This window comes from Gorilla gorilla, chromosome 17 (genome assembly GCF_029281585.2).
Source record: "Gorilla gorilla gorilla isolate KB3781 chromosome 17, NHGRI_mGorGor1-v2.1_pri, whole genome shotgun sequence".
Taxonomy (NCBI): Eukaryota; Metazoa; Chordata; class Mammalia; order Primates; family Hominidae; genus Gorilla; species Gorilla gorilla.
Window position 1 is genome coordinate 109,682,045 of NC_073241.2, and position 21,727 is coordinate 109,703,771.

General features: G+C 47.0%; 1 long non-coding RNA gene across 2 annotated transcripts in view; it reads right to left on the reverse strand.

The window, feature by feature from the left end:
• Positions 1-6,257: 6,257 nt before the first annotated feature.
• LOC129528378 (uncharacterized) overlaps positions 6,258-21,727 on the reverse strand; it is a 40,473-nt gene continuing 25,003 nt past the window's right edge. The window contains exons 3-5 of one of the 2 annotated variants that reach the window (XR_008673652.2): positions 15,926-20,508; positions 13,419-13,587; positions 6,258-9,406 (exon numbers count right to left, since the gene is read on the reverse strand). This is a non-coding gene — a long non-coding RNA (uncharacterized lncRNA). Of the gene's footprint in view, positions 9,407-13,418; positions 13,588-15,925; positions 20,509-21,727 lie in introns of those variants that run through there. The other variant, XR_010131263.1, reaches the window with a different exon arrangement.

Below are 21,727 nucleotides of genomic sequence, written 5' to 3' on the forward strand. Positions count from 1 at the left end.
TGCGGCTGCAGGGGAAACGCCTTGCCTGAGGAGCCATGCTTCTCATTGTCCAGTTTCTAGGGATCTCCAAACTCTGCACCTTCCAAACGGGCTGCGTATCAGGCATTTCCCAATTTTCTTTGTCCAGTAATCGTCATTTCATCTCAGACTTCACAGTGGAAAGTGGTCTGCAGAGATTGCCCTGTGAATCTCCATTCTTGGGTCAAATTTAATGTAAGAGCAAATTTCTAATCAGTTTGGCAACTGACCACTTTCTCCCAGGACTCATCTGCCTCCTGCGTTCCTCTGTTCTGGCCAACTCTCTGCCATCAGGGACCTCGATCATGTCTCCTGCAGAACCACAGAGCAGGAAAGTGCTGAAAGCTGGATCTGCAGCAGCAATTGAAAGGCAGTGCGGTCCCAGCGTTCTTTATACAGGTGGCATGGGGTTGGGGCATGCATTTATACAGTGAGGCAGCTGATTTCGTAAAACTTTTCCATGTGAGAAGACAGTGGCTTTGAGAAGTAGCAACAGGACTAACCAGTACAAATTTTTATATGCCAATCATGTCCCAATAAAGTGGTCTTAAAAAAGGCTGAAGCTTATGACAAAAATAAAGAAAGAAAGCAAAAAAAGAAAGAAAAGAAAAAAAGAACGCACCCCCAAGGTGAATTCCAGGCAGCAGCAGCAGCAGCCATGGTGGATGGGCTCAGACCAACCCTCAGTGGGAGGAGCTAGGGAAGACCCCGCAGCTGCCCCGCTAGGTAATGACTGTGGGAAGCTGGCCCTAATCCCAGAGTTCCCAGTGCCCTCACAGTTTGTTAACACAGGACACCCCTAACACACCAGTGTCATGAAAAGAGGGGGGTCCCTGAAGAGCACCCAGGTCCCTCCAGGCCACCCAGGCCCAGGGGTTGGTCTGGACCTGCTATCTCCTGCTTGTTCCCCCCAGCCCCTCCAGGGTCTGCCTCTGACACCAGCTGAGTGTGACCTCTGATGTCTCAGAGCTTCCGTGTCATCAGCTGTGAGGTCATCTCCTGTCTTTCTTTCCCTTGGTGTTGGAAACTTTCAAATAATGTCGCACTCAGAACTCAACTTGTAACACTCCCATAGGGACACCTTCAGTGATGCTGGCCGGTAGCTGCACCCCTCATCCTTCTGTCTGGGCTGCTTCTTCTAGTCCTTTCTTGGGATCTGAATTTTACCCCTAAACTCTGTGCCAGGGGCCGAGGCCACAGTGCATGCTGGATGACGTCCCAAAGGTGCACTCAAGAACAGCTCATGTTGGCGAGGCACAGACCAAGCACTACCTCAGATGGAGAAGAGCCACCAGGACTTTAGACAAACCCGGAGAGAACCCCAGAGGTGAAGACGCCTGGTGCTGGCTGGGACCTGTGCTGTTCCCCACGGGCCGACACAGCAGGGCCTCAGATACAGGGCAGACACATCCAGCCCTGCAGGGAATAGCCAACAGGCTTCTGTGGGGCACATGGAATCCTCTGCAGAGCTGTCTGTGTCCAGGGGCATTGTGTTCACTAAATGGTTCACTGAAGTGCTGTCCTGGAGAGATTTTCCAGCTTTAACGTATTTTTCAGTTGCCTTTTAGGAGAAATATCTGGTAGCGATCAAGAAAGCACAGTTGTCATAAATCAATAACTTTTTTAATGGATTTTTTTTCTTTTAAATAGACTTTAGTTTTTAGAACAGTAACATTAAGTGGAAAGTACAGAAAGTTCCCATTATCCCCTCCCCTCACACGGCCTCCCCACAGTCAACGTCCCCCACAGAACGTTGCATTTGTGATAGTCAATGAGGCTGAGTGAACATCCTTGTCACCAAGAGTCCACAGTTTACATTAGGGTTCACTCTAGGTGTTGTTATTTCTATAGGTTTGAACAAGTCTAATGATGTGTATCCACTATTACAGCACCATGCAGGGTGGTTTCACTGCCCTAAAAATCCTCCGTGTTCCAACTTATCATCCCTCCCTCCCAGCTAACCCCTGACAACCACTGGTGCTTTTACCGTTACCATAATTTTGCCTGTTCCAGAATGTCGTATCATTGCAATCATACAAGTATGTACCCTTTTCAGGTTGACGTCTTTCACTTAAGAACCTGCATTTAAGCTTCCTTCATGTCTTTTCATGGCTTGACAGCTCATTTCTCTTTAGCCGTGAATAATATTCCATTGTCTGATGTACCACAGTTTATCCGTTCTCCTACTGACGGGCATCTTGGTTGTTTCCAAGTTTTGGCAGTTATGAATAAAGCTGCTGTAAACATCTGTGTGCAGGTTTTTGCATGGACATATGTTTTCAGTTTATTTGGGTAAATACCAGGGAGCATGATTGCTGGATTTTGTGGTAAAATGTTTAGTTTTATAAGAAACTGCCAAACTGTCTTCCAAAGTGGCTGCACTGTTTTGCATTCCCACTTTGGAATGGATGAGAGTTCCTGCGCTCCACATCCTCGCCAGGTTTGGTGCTGTCAGGGTCTGGATTCTGGCCCCTCTAATAGGGGTGTGGTGGTGTCTGGCTGACATTTTAATTTGCATTGCCCTGGCAACATATCATGTGGAGCATCTTTTTCATATGCTTATTTGTCATCTTTATGAATGTCAATTCAGTTTCCAACATTCTTAAAGGAGAAAAGAAGATTTTCAGCTAAATTTTTCTGGTAAATTGAAGATGTAACACATATCTATTCATATGGAAAGTGATGTCACCTCTGAAATATTGATAATTCTCAAGGAGAAGTTTCCACGGAGGACACAGCACAGCGAGCTCCAAGTATTCTAGCTTTGGCCAATTGTGAGAGGATCCTTTAGGTTAAAGGCAGAATATGGTTATGAAAACCACAGGGAAAAGAGGGCATTTTCCAGTCTCTTCATAAAGAAATTGGAGTCTAGAATAAAATGTGCCCCTTTGTTAAAATATTATGGCTCAAGAAGTAGAAATATATAAAACATATATATCATATATATATAATACACACACACACACAGAGCAAAGAAAATACGGTTCCAAGTTCATTCAAACTGGTTCTGTACTGTGCTTCAATTCTCATGTCAGATGCTGGGTTGGAAGGATTTGGGATGTCGTGTAATCTGAAGCCTAATGATCCAAACAGATTGAACGTTAAGTCAGTAAGAATTTCTTATTGCTTTTTATAGGATGTTTACTGATTTGAAAACAGAATGTTTTTTAAGAGAAAGAAGTTAAGTGCCACACATTTCAATTTAAAATGTGAGATGAAGTATATTTCCTTGCCAATAGACACAAAAACATGTAGCTTTTTTCTTTTTCCACAGCCTTTATAGAGCAGATCCGTTATTTCTGTGGAAACCCCTGGTGTGCCTGTTGATGGAATAAACGGTGAGCTTGGAGCACCTCGCCGCTCCCTGGCCGCAGGCCTTCCACAGCTTCCCAGGGTTCTGGGGTGTGTCCGGGTCATGTAGCCCCCAACAGATGCCTTCCGCTCCTCAGGCTCCGTGCTCGGCACACTGTGTTCCAGCTCTGCTCCTGTAAAGCTCATCTTCTCCTAATTCCACTGAGCATTTTTGTCTCTTTCCTCTTCACATTTGTTGATAGTTCCCTGCACGTGAATGCCAGCCTCTTTTTCTCCAACAGTTAAGAGATGCCCAGGTTTCCCAGCCACTGCAAAGGGGCCCTGCGTGAGGCAGGCGGCGCATCTACGCTGCCTTCGAATCAGATGACCTGGGCTCAAATTCAGCCACTCACGAGAACTGTGGAAGCACTTACATTACTTCAGCTCTTCAAGCTTCAACCTGCCCTGACAGTGGAGTGGACATAATATAAGAGACGACACGCCCCTGGTGCCTGCTCCATGCTGGACATGGTCTCAGCTGCTAGGGATTGTAGAGAGGAAGGCAGAGCTCACCCAGGAGGCCAGGCCATGCAGGGCTGTGGGCCACTATTAGGGGCAGGGGCTTGATTCTGAGGGTGACAGGATTTCATTGCTGGGTTTTGAGCAAGGGAATGCTATGACGGTATTTACCTTTCTCAGGCTCAGGCTGCAGTGTGGAGAGTGGAGGAGGGGAGACAGCAGGAGGCCTGGTGGCATGGGGCTGCCAAGCTCCTATGGAAGGGACAATGATGCTTGGGCCCAGTGTAGCAATGAGGCGACCGACAACCTGTCCAGTTTGGAATGTGTGTTGAGTGTAGAGGCATCAAGGCTCACCAGATGTCAGGAGGTGTAGGTTTAAAGAAAGTTCCTAAGTCTGGGCCGTGAGCAGCCCGATAAATGTGGTGTCACTTTCTACAGTGAGGGACAGAGCAGGGAGAGAAGTCAAAAGTTCTGATTTGAACCAGACTTCCAAGTGGAGATGTCCTACAAGAAGTTGGATATGTGAGCCCAGAGAACAGGGCTGAGTATATAAATCTGTGAATCCACCGGCATCATGACTCCTGGGATGGTGTGACATGGCCTAGGGAGGGATAGAGGAAAGTCAGCTCCGTACGCTGGAGCTTTCCAAAATGTACAGTCCGGGAAAGAAGGGTCCAGCTGTTTGGCAAGGAGACAGAAGGAAAGTCAGAAAGGTGGTGCCTTGGAAGCCAAGTGAAAAAACTGTTCACAGAAAAATATTTCAAATGTTGGTTTCTAAAAGGTTAGCAAAAATGTCCAAGTGACACTTTGTCTCTACAAAAAAAAAAAAAAAAAAAGCCAGGCAATGGGGTGCATGCCTGTAGTCCCAACTACTCAGAAGGCTGAGACGGGAGGATCGCTTGAGCCAGGGAGGTTGAGGCTGCAGTGAGCTATGATCACACCACTGAACTGCAGCCTCGGTGTTAGAGCAAGACCCTGTCTCAAAAAAAAAAAAAAAAAAAAAAAATGTCCAAACACTGTTGAGAGGACAAAGAAGGTGAAGAGTGAAGTTTTTGATTGGATTTTGCAAAATGGACATTAATGGAAACTTTGTTAAGAGCAGTTCCTTTTGAACCCTAGAGTTGGAGGCAACAGAGAGAGTGAGAAGTGGCTAAATGGAGAAAGGAGGATGGGCAGCTCTCTTGGGGGTTTCTGGTAACAGAGGAGAATGGGCTGGTATCTGGAGGTGGTATCTGGAGGTGGGTGCATGAGCACCAGAGAGGAAAGTCAGATTTTCTGTTGCTTTTTGTTTGGTTGGCTGATTTTTGTTTGCTCTGGTTTTGGATGGAGAGTAGCATATTTGCATATTGATGGGTTGATAACTCTGAGTTATGAAAAGATCTCATTAATGAATATGGAATACCTAGTCATACGTGACATTGAGTAAATGCTGGCTGTTGTTTTCATCACTGTCACCTTTTTCTAAGCCTCTCTTCACACGTTCTGGCTTATTCTAGTTTGAGTTAGAGCACTGTTGTATGAGCTACACTTCTGGTTTTATCAAACACTATGTTATTCTACACTATTTCTCACATGGGCCTTTGCTTCTTGGGTTTGGTACAAACTCCTGGATAGCAAATTCTGTGCCTTGTCCACTGCCCACCCTGCAATGCCTGGCACTGTGCTAGCTCAAAGCTTGAATTCAAGTCAGCTGCGAAACTGCATCCAAGAGTCATCTGGAGGAAAGTGTTGTTTGCTCTTGGGGCATGCAGACCCAATCTGATGGGGCAGGTGCTCTGTCTTCAACTCCCTCTGTCCCGAGGCGGGGCAGGAGGAGGAGTGGCACAGGCAGCTGTTGTACCTCCCTGTGAACAGGAACCCCAGTGGCGGAGTTCAGATTTCTGTAGCTGGACACATTCTTGGCCTCAAACTACACTGCAATCACAGCCATTTGGCTCCAAGTTCTGAAAGGGTGGCTTGGGATAAAAGAACTCTAGAGAGAAATTAAAGCTCAACTTCCAAGGAATTTCTAGTCTGTGTATTTGTGTTTTATCCCCAGTTGATGGTACCTACAAGACCAAAAGGAGGGCAGCTTCATGTCTGAGAGTAAGCACCAACTTGGAAGTCTAAAAGGCACCACACGAGTCTCATCTCCTGTCCTCAAACACTTGAGGCTCCTGCATGTGGCACCCGACAGCGTCCTCTTCTCAGGAGGAGAAACCACCACATGATGTGCAGACACAGAGACATATTTCCCTCAAGTGCGTACAACAGAGGTTGGAGCACTAAAGCCCTAACGTTAGAGCCAGAGGTATTAGAAAGAGAATGCAAGGCCAAAGCCTTAATAGTATGCTTTTTCATCTAGTGCTAAACAAAGGAGAATATAGTTCAGTGCAAGAGAAACTTTGAAGCCAATAAAATAGCAGGAAAAATGGAAAATAAGAGGAGGACCAGGTAATTTAGGATATATTTTAAGTTTTACAGCAGAAACAGACACAAAAACCTGAGAAAGACAAGTGCAAATTTAAATGAGAAAATGAAAGCACATTGTTTTCAGGATACCTAAGATAATGACACAAGAATGAAAATGAGTTCATTTCTACAATTACATGAATCGACCAAATGGGCGTTAACGTCTGCGTATTATACACCTTGTGCCCTCTGAAGTTCTGTCCTCATTTCTCCTCCCTCTTTCAGAGTCTCCATTATTTTCCTCTAGAGACTGGCACTCAAGGCGCACGGCTCTGAATCAGAAGCTGCTGTAATTCGGGTGTATCCATGGTAATGATGACGAGGGCTAATACTAATCCCTCCTTCTTGCCTCTTCCTTTCCCGACTCTTGTCCCCAGGGTCCCCATCCCACTCATGTGTGCACACGCACACGTGCACACACACACAAAGGTGCACACAAGCACTCCTAGGACATCCACAAGAGGATGGGCACCCATGCAGAGCGGCCTTGCCACCCCCAGAGCAGATAGCCAGCCACACGTCAACATCAGAAAGGCTTGTATCCTTCTGAAATGGAGGACTCCCTGTTGTGAACCTAACAGAATATCGACATGTGGACACCACAGTTCAGCCAGATTCTCTCGAAAGTGTCTCTGCTGATAGAGGTCCACAATGCCATACTCACGTTTAGAAGCCTGAGATATGTGGACTCTGCAATCAGCTGAACTGTGTCCTGCCAAAGTCCTATGTTGAAGCCCTAACCCTTAATGTGGCTGTCTTTGGAAGTGAGGTCTTCAAACAGGTGATGAAGGTTAGGTGAGACCACAAGGGAGGGTCCTGATCCAATGGGAGTGATGTCCCAGGAGACGGCGAAGGGACGTCAGGGATGCGCGTGTAGAGGGAGGACTACGTGAGGGCACGGGAGGATGTCAGGGATGTGAGTGTAGAGGGAGGACCACGTGAGGGCTTGGGAGGATGTCAGGGATGTGAGTGTAGAGGGAGGACCATGTGAGGGCTTGGGAGGACGTCAGGGATGCGCGTGCAGAGGGAGGACCATGTGAGGGCTTGGGAGGACGTCAGGGATGCGCGTGCAGAGGGAGGACCACGTGAGGGCTCGGGAGGACGTCAGGGATGCGCGTGCAGAGGGAGGACCATGTGAGGGCTTGGGAGGACGTCAGGGATGTGAGTGTAGAGGGAGGACCATGTGAGGGCTTGGGAGGACGTCAGGGATGTGAGTGTAGAGGGAGGACCATGTGAGGGCTTGGGAGGACGTCAGGGATGCGCGTGTAGAGGGAGGACTACGTGAGGGCACGGGAGGACATCAGGGATACAAGTGCAGGGGGAGGACCACGTGAGGGCACGGGAGGATGTCAGGGATGTGAGTGCAGAGGGAGGATCACGTAAGGGCACGGGAGGACGTCAGGGATGTGAGTGCAGAGGGAGGATCATGTGAGGGCATGGGAGGACGTCAGGGATGTGAGTGCAGAGGGAGGATCACGTAAGGGCACGGGAGGACGTCAGGGATGTGAGTGCAGAGAGAGGACCACATGAGGGCTCGGGAGGACGTCATGGATGCAAGTGCAGGGGGAAGACCACGTGAGGACATAGGAGGATGTCAGGGATGTGAGTGCAGAGGGAGGACCACGTAAGGGCACGGGAGGACGTCAGGAATGTGAGTGCAGAGAGAGGACCACATGAGGGCTCGGGAGGACGTCATGGATGCAAGTGCAGGGGGAAGACCACGTGAGGGCATGGGAGGATGTCAGGGATGTGAGTGTAGAGGGAGGACCACGTGAGGGCATGGGAGGATGTCAGGGATGTGAGTGCAGGGGGAGGATCACGTGAGGGCACGGGAGGACGTCAGGGATGTGAGTGCAGAGGGAGGACCACGTGAGGACATAGGAGGATGTCCGGGATTCGAGTGTAGAGAGAGGAACGTGTGAGGACATAGGAGGATGTCAGATATGCGTGTGCAGAGGGAGGACCACATGAGAACATGGGAGAAGATGTCGTCTGCAAGCCAGGGAGAGGCCTCAGGAGGAGCAGCCCTGCCACACCTTGCTCTGGGACTGCCACCCTCCAGTACCCTAGGAGAACACATTCCTGTTGGTGAAGCTGCCAAGGCCATGCTGCAGCACCAGGGGCCTCTGGTTGACAGACTGCAGAGCAGCGATGCCCGTGGTAGCCTCCAGGTAAACTCTCTAGAAGGGTTTTGTTTTCTATCCTCATTTTTCCTGCCTTATCTTTCAAGAGGCTTCCTTTGCCTTCACTTGTGTGGGTTCGTTTCCAAATACAGAGAAGGAATGCAGGCAAGGGAGTACCAAGCCAAGCCATCTTTTTAAAAGATAAAAAGGGCACATTTTTCTTCCTTCCTGAGCAACTCATACACCAAGTATGCACAGAACACCTGTAAATGGTAGAGGATTCAGATATTTTTAAAGCACAAAACCTACTCTTGAAGAACACACAACTGCTGAGTGGTAACAAAGTTTTGGCCGCTATAGCTGCTAAAAATAGAGTTGTCATATCCTAAAACTAAAAATAAAGAAATACATCACTGATCAAACATGCTTGATGGCCTTCATTTGCATACGGTCGTGACAAGCCCGGTGGGAGGTGTAAGAATGCTTGGGTGTTACCCTGCCCCCGAGGAGCTCATGATAGCGGTGTTCACAGCATGCTGCAGTTGCTCACATCGTAGTTCATAAGGCATTTTCTCACATGCCACCTAAACTCTTCTGCGGGGCAGCTGGGGCAGGCACCGCCTTTCTATTTCTCAAGTGTGAAAACTGAGGGTCTCAAAGAGGCAAGCACTTGCCAAAGTCACGCAGCAAGCAAGGACAAATGAGAGGGAGGCGTCTCCAACCAGGCGCAGGCTGGCAGATGTGGGCCCGCGAGCACCACTTACCCTCAGGTCTGTGGTAGGGGTCAGATGGGTGACAGCCACATGAGAGGCCATCCTCTTGGGGTGGAGGAGAGAGGCCACTCTCCTCTGGGATGGTCTTGAAAGATGTCTCTGTACAGGGTGGGCAGAGAGGAGAGGGAGACCTTCTCAGAGCAGGGAAGTGCACGTTGTCACCAGGAGCTAGCCAAGAGGCTCACCAGAGCTGTGGTGGAGGCCGTGCAGACTGTGTGGCGGGGCTGGAACCTGGTTTCATAGAAACAACAGGGAGAAAACAGAGTTCTGAGCTGGAGAGGTGCATGGCCAGATGAGCCGCACAGGTGGGTGATGGGACAAAGGCCACAGTGGTCAGGAAATGCTGTGAGGGGACAGTGAGTAAAGAGGATGTCCCAGGGCTGTTCATGCTTGTGACCACAAATGAGAGATGGCTGGGCCATCCCTTAGCAGGTCTCGTAGCAGTTATGCAGGTGCGATCATCAGTTGATTGAAGAGCTCTCGGGTGAAAAGACACAGAATAGTTCCCATGTCATCGATGCCAGGGTGGGTTTTTATCTCAAAGAAGGCCTGTGCCCTACAGCTGGGAAATGCCATTCCCTTCACTGCTGCTTCTGCATTTAAAAGTCCTATCAGTGCTAATGGAACTCACAAATGCCTCATGCAGGGGAAAACACACTGCATGAATAGGGATAGCAATTTATAGGACTGATTGAACTCAAAGGCATTGAGATTACATCCCGCAGAAAGAGGCTGGCATACAATCCAAAAACTGGCCTAGTTAGGTGGCATTCTGAATGAACGTCAGAAATAGCCTGCATTTTTGCCTCAATCAGCCTCTGCATATTCTTTTTCTTAAAAGCTTAAAGCAAACAGAAGGACATGCTCAGTCCTAAAGGTTCTTTGTGGCCCAAGATGTTCTGGCATGAGAACTGCCCTATGCCAGGAGGGAAATGTTCCAGGAAAGGAGGTGTTGGTGGTTTTCAGCCACAGGAACTAGCTCCTCGTGACACCCAATCCTGGGGAATTAATTCTGTGACCCCAGAATAAGTTTCCAAGGACAGGGATGTCACTTGGGTAAGGCATACCAATTCTCCAACTGTGAACACATCTCCGCTTTTCCAACCTCTGCCAAAGGAGGCTGCAGCTCTGGTCGGGCTCTAACATGTGCATGGCTGTCATGGATGCCCATGTGTGCCTGGGCAATAGATGAGGGTGTGCCTTGCTGGCCCTTTCTGTGGTGCCCTGGCTAGCCCACCACCATTGTGCAGAGGAGGGTGCTGAGGCCTGTGGAAGTTACTGCAAGGTCACCAGCCCTTGCCCCTGGAGGAATCCGTGTGGTCCCAGCTCTCAATCTGCACATGTTGTATCTCCTCCTTAGGGGAGGTTTCCCACCCCCTCTGAACACAGTGAAAAGTGAGTGTGGTTGAAAGCACCAGCCTCAGTCCATGTTCCCTGATAGACACGGCCACATCTGTCAATCTAACCTTTGGGCACAGCACCTGCAAGAAACCAAGGCCCAGGCTGCAAAGAAAGGACGTGACAGAGCCTGGACACCGCTGCCTTCATGGGAGCTTGTGTGTGCGGGTGATACTGATGTGGCTCCTCGCATCCTGTGGGTGAAGCTGGAAGTCCCAGGCTTTGCCATCTCTGGTTCCCCACTTCCCCAGTTTCGATGCTCTCCTCTCTCCCCACCCCTGCAAACACACCCTATGATCTAATTTAGCATTCTTCAATTTATTCACAAAATCATTTATTGCTCACGAAGGGATCAAGATCCACGCACACAAGCGTTATTCCGGTTTACACAGCATCTTCTCCCTTCTGTGACAGATTCACTTAGGATGGTACACCTGAGATTGTGTTTCCTTCTCATACAATGTCCAAACACCACTTCTCTATCTGGTAAGCTCCTAGTCATACTTCAAAGCCCAATCCAAATGCTATCAACTCTGAAACCTTCCACTACCCAACCCTGCAAGCAGAGCTGCTGTTCCCACAGCTGTTTGCTGTATAACTGATTATATTTGTGTTTTTGTATTATATTTGTATATTCCGGATATTTGCTCACATCTTTCTCTCGCATTAGGTAGTGCTGCATGCCACAGCACCAGCACCAAGTGTGGCTTGTAATGTGCTTGCTCTTTATCCAAGGAAAGAGGCATGAGAGAGGCACAACACTAATGAGAGAAGCATTTTCAGTGGACTGTGTAGTAAAACCTAAGTACAGCTGTCCTGCGGAACAAGCCAAGGGAATCTGCCCTCCCCTCCCTCACTTCCAAACAGAACTGGCAACTGTAGGTGCACCCCTTCCTTTTCTTCATAAGGGCCCTTGGTTTTTCTTTGGAAGTCATTCCTCCTTGACAGTCTGAGCATTAATTTGGATGGGGAGGCTCCGACCTTGTGTTTTCAGGGAAGGCACAGAACCTGGGACTACCCTAGGAGAGTTCTCCATCCCCTGGCCTCTGAGATTGGTGCAAGACGGCTCCTGACCCCAGCAAGAACAGCGTGTTACCCCAAATTTTGCCAGAAGTCTTGAGGGAAAGTCCTCTCTGATGTACTGGCTGCAAAGCATCATGCAAGCCCTGAGCTTTGTTACAGCTGTGCAGAGAAAACCATCTTAGAAATGAAGCCCACACCGAGACAGGAGAGTCAAAGATGGAGACAAATTTCCAGATGGTGCTGAGCACCTGGATCCAGCCATGCCTGATGCTCACACTGGGACTTTTGGTCACTTATCCTAAGCCATTTTGAAGTGGGCTTCAACCCCCATTGCCACATAAAATATCCTGGTCATTCTCCACCAATCTCCATATCAGAGGGAAACCAGTACCATAGTCAGGCAGCATGGAAGACGGTGCTCAGGGAAGAGACAGAGGAGTTTCTGCTGCAGGGTCCTTGTCATCCTGCAGACCCAGGTCTAGGGAGGACAGACACCCAGCATGGTCAGGGCATTCTGGGCAGAGGAACTGATCATCAGCCCCTCAGCCACCGCAGAGGGAATGAGTAAGGGAGTCACCAAACAGCAGAAGCAAGAAAGCATCGTATGCCTTTGCCTTCACAAGGTCCAGCCTCCACCCATTGTGACAATGATAACGCCGACCCAGAGGAGATGTGGAGAGGACTCTGGCTCCACTTCTGCGGCTCTGTGCCCATGCTGAGAGGTGCAGCTTCTGGGAGAGCTGCCACTTCCGTGTCCCCTTGTTTATCTTTTGTTGTCAGATTACAATATTTCTGATAGCTGGCTGAAATTCGACGTTTCAGCTTGCTGACTTTTGAATCCAACTGGTAGCATTCAGTGAAGTTATGATGCTCAGTCTATCATCCTTCTCTCTCTATCTCTCTATCAATCATCTATCATCCACCCATCCATCATCTATCTACTATCTACCTTATCTACTATCAGCTATCTATCATCCATCCATCATCCATCTATTTATCCACCATCTCTACCATCCACCTATCTACCATCTATCAATCACCTATCATCCATCCATCCATCCATCATCCATCTATCATCATCTCTATCTACCATCTACCTATCACATCTATCTACTATCTACCTATCATCTATCATTATCTATCATCTATCTACTATCTACCTATCATCTATCATTATCTATCATCTATCTACTATCTACCTATCATCTATCAATCAAGTATCTATCATCCATCCATCATCCATCTATTTATCTACCTATAATCTATCTACTATCTACCCATCATCTATCAATGATCTATCATCCATCTATCAATCATCTATATACTATCAACCTACTATCAATTAATTACCAATATCTGTCATCTACCTATACATAAATCACCTATGTATCTATCATCTATCCATCTTCACATGCACACATATGCACATACACACATATATGTACATGATGTATGTGTCTATACTCATACACACATATAAAGGCAATTCTTATTTCTTATTTTCAGTATCTCCTCCCTGATCAGTGTTCGAGCTGTCCAGGAGATGCATGGCTGCTCGAAGAGTCTCACAGCCAGTTTGACTGCCCCTACAACCAGTTCTCTCCACATTTTAATGTGACATGACAGGAGAAAACAGTCATTTACTTTAATAAATTCTCCTCAGCAAAATGAGAGATTACTTTAAAATAGAAGCAGCCAGGGCCAACACCCTGGGTGAAAATAATTACATTGATTGCTATGGGGAGATTAGAAACTCTTACAGAGGGCTAATAAGAAAAGTCAGCTTAAAACGTCCACATTCAAGAGTTAAGTTAGTACTTACAAAGGGCAGGCAACTGTCTAAGGCCACGACCACAAGCACAGGGGGCCTCTGGGCATCAGCGCCAGGCCAGCGAGTAGAGAAGTCCGGCTTGGAGAGTACAAAACAGGCGCGATGTCTAAAGTCCATTGTGCCGCTGAGGAGAGAGGCCATTTCTCTTACTGTCTCCTGTCTGAAGAGGAGGAGGAAGTAAAAGTTGAAAAACAACAGGAATGAAGTCAGTGGCAAGACCAGCTGGTGCCACTGATGATCAGGCCTGAGGTTAAAAGATTAACCTCCCCCCACCCCACTCTAAACCCATGTGCTCTCAATCTATCACGACCCTTTCACGTGGAACCCTTTAGAGTTGTAAACCCTTAAAAGGGCCAGGAACTCTGTCTTCAGAGAGTTCGGTTCTTGAGACTTGAGTCCGCTGAAGCTCCTGGCCGAATAAAACCAAATCATTTCTTAACCCGGCATCTGAGGGGTTTTGTCCGTGGCTCCTCCTGCTACACCACCGAGAAGTGCCAAGAAGGAAAAGGGCCTCTGGCCCGTGGGTGTTGGGCAGAGTCACAGAAGGTGGGCAGGAGAACCAAAGAGGGCCCGTGGCACTGACGTTAGCAGGCACAGGGAGGAGGTCTCGCTCCTGGAGCCTAGAATAGGAAGGATGACTGGGGAGCTGGGAGGGATGGAGGGAGGGCATTTGACGTGGACAGGACTTCTGCCTTCAAAGAAGGGCATGTCTTTAGGTTCCCTGATAAATTCAACTTCTCCCGTGCTCAGCCTACAGCAAAAAGAAGGTGGGGCCAGGTACAGTGGCTCCTGCCTGGAATGCCAGCATTTTGGGAGGCCAAGGCGGGAGGATTGTTTGAGCCAGGAGTCCAAGACCAGCCTGGGCAACATAGTGAGACCTTGTTGCTACAAAAAAGTTTAAAAATTAGCTGGGCACAGTGGCGTTTGCCTGTGGTCCCAGCTACTCAGGAAGCTGAGGTGGGAGGATCGCTTGAGCCCCTGGAGGTGGAGGTTGTAGTGAGCCAAGGTTGTACCACTGCACTGCAGCCTGGGTGAAGAGCAAGACCCTGTCTCCATAAAAAAAAAAAAAAAAAAAAAAGACGGTAGTGATGATTCTAGCACCTTCCTCAGGTTTCTTTAGATTCCTGGTTCTACCTGCATGGAGCATTTTGTATGGCAGGAAATTTTTTCTACTTGTAATAAACAGTACACAGGAAATTGTGGAATGAAATGAAGCCCAAGTTATTCTGTTGACAAAAGCAGCATTTTAGTTAATTTTCAGATAAGATTTCTCAGCCCTCTACTGTGAATTTGCCTTTCTGATTGCTGGAGATAATGAAAGAGGTCATAAAACCTTCTTTATGGGTATTATATCATTTGTCTTCAATGTCATGCAATTCTAGAAATCAAAGCTGAAAAGAAACTAAGACAATTTGTAGACAATTTCATAGGTGTAGTAGAGGTGTGTTTAATAATTCAGGGCTGCAATGCTGAAGTGAGATTTAGATACTTCCCATGAGAGTCCACATTGTTGAAGGTACGGGGCGAGGGGCACTTGCAGACACTGTTCATGGGTTAATTGATGAAGCTTCAGAAAATCAATATGTCAATCAAGAGCCGTGATACACATTGACCTTTTGATGTAGGAATTTTAGTTTTTAGGGTACTAGGCTAAGGAAATAATTAGAAATATAAATATTCTTGTACAAAGATATTCATGACAGTATTATTATAATGGAAATTATTGAAAATATGTGAATCCAAAATGATGAAGTAGTTAAATAACAAATGATATATAAATGCAATGAAATGTTATATAGTCATTAAAATTATTGTTTTGAAAAATTTTTACCCACTGGAAAAATGTTTATAAAGAAATATTAAGTGAAATGTTGAGAAATATATAGGACTTTACATAAAATATATTAGCCATGCAAATACATGAGTGTATGCTTTCTGTGGACAGACATAAATATTGCTAGAGAAAAAAATAGAAAAGAATCCATCAAGGCATTAACTACACATTTTTCTACATTACCGGTATCTTAGTGTTCTAGGTGTAGGTTATTAAAATTTCCTTCTCTGTACTTTCTAAAATTTTAATAATAAGAATGTGCTTTTTAAATAATTTTTTTAACTTGAATATCTCACATGATCACCTGAAGTTCCCATTTTCTCAACTTAATAGAGAACTTAACCAACCTCTTCTTATTCCTTTTTTTCTATTCTGGCTCACGCAGTGGATGGAAGACGGCATTGAAGGAGCTCTCAAGTCCTCTCCAAGCCTCGCTGTTTGTGACGTGATCATGGCAGTGAAGGGACACGGCTCTGGAGTGCTGGGCTCCGTTTGCTCTGCACTCAGCCACCCATCTGGATGGGGTTTGGAATGCTGCCTAGGCTCTGCCTTCTCTCACACAGGAAGGACGTTTGGCCCCAAACCAGGTGCTGAAGGGTTTGGCAGAAGCACCCGATGTCTGAGCTATAGCACAGCACGGTGCCCTGGGCGGCTCCACACTCACCTGGCTCAACACCACCCTCTTCCTTCCTTCCTGCCGGGCTGTCAGCAGCCAGCACCATCGTCTCCTGGGTCTCGTGCCTCTTCCTTGGTTGCGGTGTTGTCAGGGCCAGAATTGGGCAGTTCCGGGTGACATCCAGGTGTGGCTGCTGACACGGAGCACAGGTGAGGTTCACTGAGGTAAGTGGGCCATGGCCTTGGGCTTCTAGTGCAGAGCACACCATCCACTCAGCATGTGAACCCAGCTCCAAAGCGTATGTGTGCATGTGTGTACCTGTGCACATTGCGCATGTCTCTGTGTATGCATGTGCTTTGATGCATGTTGATGTACGGGTGTATCTGTGTATTGTGTATGCACACATACGAGCATATGTTTGTGTACATGAATTTGTATTGCACATGTGTTTAATGTGAACACGTATGTGTTGTCATGTGTATGTGTTCACATGCATGTGTCTGTGTGTGTACTGTGTGCAACAATGTGTGCATGTGTGTATATGTGGGTTTATGTTTGTACAGTGTGTGTAGTGTGTGTACACATATACACCTGTGTGCATGTGTACATGGTATTTAAGCATGTTTGCACGTGTGTGCTTGCATGTGCTGTGTGTTTGTGTTGGTGGGATGTGGGGAGGCTGCTGTGGAGACAAAAGCTGGAGAGAACTTGGTAGAGTAACCCAGGTCGGGAAATGGCACCTGCAAAGGAAGGCTGGAGTGCCTGGGATTCACGTTGAAATGGCCAATCCATCAGCTGGGCTGGACACAGCCATCACGCTGGGCAGCTGTGAGGTTAAAACAGAAAGTCTGGGCTGTGGGGAGGCTGAGAATTGAGATGCATGTATGAGATGAGTCACGAGGGCCAAGTGGTGTGTGTGAGAAAGCAGGCACAGCAGCACTAAACACTAAGGAGATTTCAGGGGGTTCCGGGTGGAGGGAGGACATCACATCTACCCTGGAGGTTAAACGTGTTTCGAGTGCATTAAATCCTATGGGCCACAGACGACTTGTCTCTGTATCTACTGTTTTATAAATGAAGTAAAGTTCTTGGGAAATACTTTTCTCACTCTAAAGCTCACAATCTATCTTGCAAAAAATATTTTAAATTCCATCTCAAATAAGCCAGGGTGAAAAGGGAGCCTGTGCACCAGACACTGCCAGCCTTGCCTGGCTCTCGCCTTCTTGCTCTTCCTTCCCCACCTGCTGGGGATTTTCTTAACGATGGAGATGGGTTTGGGTTTGTCTTGCTGTGCTCTGCTCCCCATTCCCGGATCCAAGGTCCTGCCTCTGTCCTGTCCCCTGAGCCACCTCAGGGATGCAGGGTCTCCCACCTGGTCAAGTGCCCGGTGCTGTGCTGTCATTTGCAAGTTCTTCCTGTGACTGAACTCCAAATGGCACTGGGACTGCTGACTCCACCCACTGGACACCCCGTGTTCTTGCTTTTGGGGTTTCTGAAACAGCCCCAAGACTCTGGGCATCTTGATTGTGCTCCCATTGCTTCTCAGGACACCCTGCTCCTGTGGTTTGCAGCCCCGGCCTTCTCTTCGAGGACGCCTCTGCTTTTCTGCCTCACACTTGGATTGGACCTTCTTCAGCACAGCCAGTGGCCGAGGCTTCCTCCCTGGGGCTCAGTGGAGCAGGAAAGATGCTGTATCCAAACTCTTCCATTGGGTTCCAGTCTGTTCCAGTCATGCCCTTGAGCCTCTAAAGCTCCTAGGTAAGAGACGTAGCAGCTGACAGCACTTCCCACTTGATTTGGGTGGACTCCAGCCTCCCCAGCAACAATAAGAGATCAAAGGCATCGTCGAGGAAGCAGCTTGCTGAAACGCTGAGTGCCCGCCACTCTCAGGTCAGGTGGGACCGGCAGGCCAGCGTGAGTTCCTGAACACTTGGTTCTCAATACTGGCCACAGCCACACTGTAAGGGGAAACGAGGGCACTGTATGCAAACATCTCTTGAACTCTGGAGTCTGCTCACCTTCCTGCCTCAAGCCCCTCTCCCACGTGGTCCAGTCACCATTCTCCACAGAGACTACCCTAAAACCCAGCGACTCTCGTGTGCCTGCAGAATGGCACAGCCCTTTCTCATAGCAGCGCTCCTGTTTAATCAGAGGGATGTTAACGACCAAGTCATATTTGCTCGATTTGTGTTCAATATATTTCATTTCTACCGATAAAAATATCCCCACACATGCATTGCCTATTAAAGAGTATCTTCCAGGTACACCTCCCTTACACATCAGTTAACTTGATAATTTCTTCCCATTCTTGTGCAATAAATTTCCTTCCTGATCAGCTCTGTCCAGCAGCAACAATAATCCACGTAGAGACATACAAACAAAAAGTCCGTTAGTGGAGGCACGAAGCTGATGAGGCTTGGAGAAAAATGACCAATTTGATTAAAATTAGGACCCACGGGAGTGGAGCTCTGCCTATTTTAGGGGCAAAGTAAATGCCTGGGAGTCCAATGACCGACATTCTGTTTGAGGTTTCTAATCACAAGGAAGATGGAGAAAATGCAGAACAAGTGGTCAAGAACAGGGAGATAATAAATAGAATATTTATGGGCTGAGGAAAACAATTACCAGGGGAAAGCCCAAGAAGCAAAGATGAACAGAGAACGTGCTGACTGCGCTCGTTTGGAAAGGCCTAATGACCAAAGGAGGAGAGGCATTATGAGGAGCAGTGACCGAGTGGGCAGGACCCACGGGGATCAGGAAAGGTGCACGGGGGGAAATGAGAGGCCTGAGCAGCTTCCCAGTGAAGGTTTTTGAAGCACGGTTTGATTTTCTCTCTCCCCCTCACCATCCCCAAATTTTAGTTGTGACTATCTCCAGGTACATGGCTTGCGACAGGCAGTGTGTAAAAACTAATGTTAATTTTAAAACCTTAGCCATTTTCTGGAACTTAAATATCAAAGAAAAAATGTCCACATATGATGTTAATTGAGGTTTGTCTCACTGGTGATTTGTGCTGATTCAATTCCTTTTTCTTTTTTTTTTTTTTTCTTAAGGGGTCAGTTTTAGAATTGGGAGATAGGTGTATAACATATGACTATACAGTGCAGGTTGATTTTTTAACATATAGAAATATCTGCCTTTAAATGAGAACTGAAAACGGAGCTTCTTGGAGGCGGTGGCAGTGATCTGACCGCTGTTTAAGCTTTCTTCGAACTCCTTTTTTTAAAACAGCCTCCATAATCAATGGTGTACGATCTACTCTCTCGTGGTAAAACTTACTCAGTGAAGAGTGTGTTTTCGCTGTGATTTTTCAGATAAATATGACTCAGAAGACCTCGGTGTTTCTGTGTGATTTGCCTACCTAATGTCGGAGATGGGTATTACAAAATATTTTTGGTTCATCAAATGGTTTAAGGTAATTTCTCAGTAAGATGGCTTGGCTCACACGCCATTTTCAAGAATGCTGAGAAAGGAGAGTGTGCCATCAAGCTGTGGAATCGCTTGGTACGCTGTGGAATTCCATGGTAAGATGTTTTTCAAGGACTGAAGTGCATGGAAGAGGAACGGAAACCTTTGTTGCCTATTCATGTGTTATTTCCAGGTCTCGAACCACCAGTCCCCGCTGCCTCCCTTCGCAGCTCCTCTGGTTCCCATGTGAGTCCCTCCCTTTGCATCCACACGATGCACTGTGTCACTCATCTGCACACATCTTGCTTTCCAGAGCAGACTAAAAGCCCCTCTGGACACAGAAAGTGCCTCCGTCTCTTTTAATAGCTATTGTACCTTACAGAGCATTTACATTTTTATTGATGGGTTAATAAATAATTGATTGATGGGGACTGAAACTAATTTTTAAAATTGATTGTCACCTGAAAACCTGTACAAGATATCCCAGTGTTTAACAATAGAGAGGAGCTATTGCAGCTGCTGTGACGACTGGCAGTGTCCTCTTCTTTATCGCACCTCTAAGAAATCTGCTGGCAAATGACTTCTTGGATACAGTTTCATTAAGGAATTTCTCAATGGATAAAGTTTTTACTATTCTAAAAGTATCTTTGTGTCTTCACAGTAGGTGCTGTATTTGGTTTGGAGGAATTTTATTAGTCTAAAGGACATAATTTCTTCCTTCTAGGAGCTTACAGAGGACTAGAGGATGAGTTACCTGCACAACCCATCACTCTACGGAACCTCCCGGCCGGTGTCCTGCACCCTAGGATTACACACATGTAGTAACACAACTTATTTCCACATTCTGTAGCCAAAGCCTAATGGGTCAGGGTTCATCAGTTTACTACACAGCGGCCATCTCATGTTGATCAGGGTCGGGGTTCATCAGTTTACCACACAGCGGTCATCTCATGTTCATCAGGGTCGGGGTTCATCAGTTTACCACACAGCAGTCATCTCATGTTGATGAGGGTCGGGGTTCATCAGTTTACCACACAGCGGTCATCTCATGTTGATCAGGGTCGGGGTTCATCAGTTTACTACACAGCGGTCATCTCATGTTGATCAGGGTCGGGGTTCATCAGTTTACTACACAGCAGTCATCTCATGTTCATCAGGGTCGGGGTTCATCAGTTTACCACACGGCGGTCATCTCGTGTTGATCAGAAGCCTTGACAGCAAGTCTGTTGATTATAAATAAAAATTATTATTTATAAATGCAATTTGTTTGGAAAACAAAAATCAAAGCTTGGGATCCATGGAGTTAAAAAATAACTAAAGAATCTCTACTGATTGAAAGATAGTGAGCTAGGCAGGGCACAGTGGCTCATGCCTGTAATCCCAGCACTTTGGGAGGCCGAGGCGGGCAGATCACTTGAGGTCAGGAGTTCAAGACCAGCCTGGCCAAGATGGCGAAACCGCGTCTCTACTGAAAATACAAAAATTAGACGGGCATGGTGGCACACGCCTGTAATCCCACCTACTCAGGAGGCTGAGGCAGGAGAATAGCTAGAACCCGGGAGGTGTAGATTGCAGTGAGCTGAGATCACAGCACTGCACTCCAGCCTGGGGGACAAAGCGAGACTCCGTCTCCAAAAAAAAAAAAAAAAAAAAAAAAGATAGTGAGTTGAGTGTGGTGGCTCATGCCTGCAGTTTCAGCTACTTAGGAGGCTGAGGTGGGAGGATCCCTTGAGCCCAGGAGTTCAAGTCTAGCCTGGGCAACATAGTGAGACCCTGTCTCTAAAATAAGCAAATGCATTATTACTTTTTTAAAGACACCAATCCCAGGAGCTGCTTAGATACTCTGCTTTATCACCCATACCTTTGGTCCCAGATCACTCCAGCCTCATCCATACACCCTTGCGACTTTTAACCTCTAAGTAGTTATCCTAAATCCAGTCCTTAAACAGGATCATACTTGGGGAGAAAACAGACATCCTTGAGAAAACAGGAGAATGTTGAAAATATTTGCCTAAGAAATTAAAGTGCTATATTGAAAAATGACCAAAGCAAGTAAATTGAGTAAAAAGTAGATTTGGGCAATGAATTGTGGAGGAATGGTAAAAAATGAAATGAAATAAAAATAAAGAAAGAAGAAACTTGAGAACGAGGATTTTTGTGATAAGAAAACACATGGCACTGAAAGCATAATTTAGGGTCAGAATGTCTGTGTTTCTCCAAGGGATTCAACACCAGCCTGTTGGCAGTGGACCTGACCCTGACCAGTCATGGAAGCCAACTGGGAACCAACGAGGGCAACAGTTAGCTGCTCTCAGTGCCACACCGGACCAGGATATGGGGACTAATGCTGAAAAGCCACAGGGCGTTGATAAGGCACTAGCGATAATCACTGACCTGAGCCCGTTCTTATTCAAATTCAGTAAGTGTATTTCAGACTGTCAT